Here is a 1,858-nt window from a genome sequence, read left to right as displayed (position 1 = left end):
GCCTGCTTCTCCCTCTCCCTCTGCCTGCTGCTCCCCCTGCTTGTGCTCTCTCTCTCTCTGTCAAACAAATAAAATATTTTTAAAAAATTAATGTCTTAAACATTTCTTGTCTTTTGATACAGCTTTATGAAAAATTACAATATGATTTTTAAAAAATGAACCCAAATTTGTCAAAATATTAAATCTGAATGATGGGTACATGAAGAGTCTTCTTTTTTTTAATGATAAAAGGGTTGGGTGTTTTTTTTGGAAGTATAGTTGACACATAAAGATTCTTTATTCCACTTTACTATCCTTATATATGTTTGAGAATGTCCAGAATAAAAAGTGTTTTAAATGTTGTCAAGTGAAAGGCTTTTCTAATTTTAGACTTTCCCACCACCCTGAGCAATCCCTTACCCTAAGAAAGGGTGGCATTTTGATCCACTATCAGCCTCCCTTTGGGAACCAGGATGCCATTTGGCACTTCTTATAGCCCCATAAAGTAAATCCATTCCTGGAATATTTATCAGAATTTACCATAGATCATATGGACCAAAGAGAGGATTTCTGTCATAAGCCACATAGCAAATATTCTAACTGAAATTGCCATTAGACATTTCTATCCTCTCTAAAGTCATCTGCAAGAGGCCAGCCAAGGAGCTCCACATACTTTTCTTTCTACCCGTCCCCCAAAGGTTAATATGACATTTTAAAAAATTGGGACATAATTGAGTTGTAGGTGTACAATATTATAAGATACATGTATATGTTGCAAAATGATCACAACAATAAGCTTAACTAACATCTACCACTGCACAGTTATAATTTTTTTCTGTGTTGAGAATTTTTAAGATTACTCTCTTAGTAACTTTCCAACATGCAATGCTTTACAATATACAATACCATGCTGTAAGTTACATCCCCATGACGTATTTATTTTATATCTGGAAGTGTATACCTTTGACGCCCTTCACCCATCTCACCTATCCCACCATGCCCACCTCTAGCAACTACCAATCTGTCTATGAGTTCAGGTAGTTTGTTTGTTTCATATTTCACATATAAGCAATACCACGCAGTGTTTGTCTTTTACTGACTGACTTATTTCACCTAGCTTAATGCCTTCAAGGTCCGTCCATTGCTGTCCTAAATAACAGAATTGCCTTCTTTCATATGGTTGGGAAATATTTCATTGCATATATATATACACCATATCTTCCTTATCCATTCATCCTTAATGGACACTTAGATTGTTTCCATGTCTTGGTCATTGTGAATAATGCTACAGTGAACATGGGGTTAGTTCACATACCTTTCTCACACAGAATAATTTAGTTCTATCTCAGCTTTCTGTTCTAGGAACCACACCCCCTAAGGTGCAGGATAGGAGTGGAATTCTGCTGTTAAAAAAAAAAAAAGTGTTTTCCAGATTGCTCATTGGAAAATTGCAACATACTCTGTATGCATTTGTACATAAAAGTCATGGTAAATATGAATTTTCTTGTAATCTTTGATCTAACTGAGAAGTGTTTAGACTCATTCTCCCATTCTCGACATCATGTTTCTCCTGGGCAGTCCAAATACCTTAGGCTTCCTTGTACAGGCTATTTCTCTTAATTAAATCAAACCCTCCTTAAATGCTAGCACAAGCGAGAAGTCAATTGCTAGAGCCAAGAAGCAGCAACTTCTGTGAGGAAGGTAAGACTGCGAAGGGAGACATGTAGGTGATTTATAAACCTACAAAGCAAAGAATAGCAAAAGAGAATTCATTTCACCTTTCAGAGCATGGAAAGATTATTCACACATCCTTTCTCCCATGGATCCTGCATCAGTGTTAGCTGTGGCTGCTTCGTTGCTTAAACAACTATAGTCATTT

Source organism: Vulpes lagopus, chromosome 6 (genome assembly GCF_018345385.1).
Source record: "Vulpes lagopus strain Blue_001 chromosome 6, ASM1834538v1, whole genome shotgun sequence".
Classification (NCBI taxonomy): domain Eukaryota; kingdom Metazoa; phylum Chordata; class Mammalia; order Carnivora; family Canidae; genus Vulpes; species Vulpes lagopus.
The sequence above is the reverse complement of the archived record's forward strand: the minus strand, read 5'-3'. Positions refer to the sequence as shown.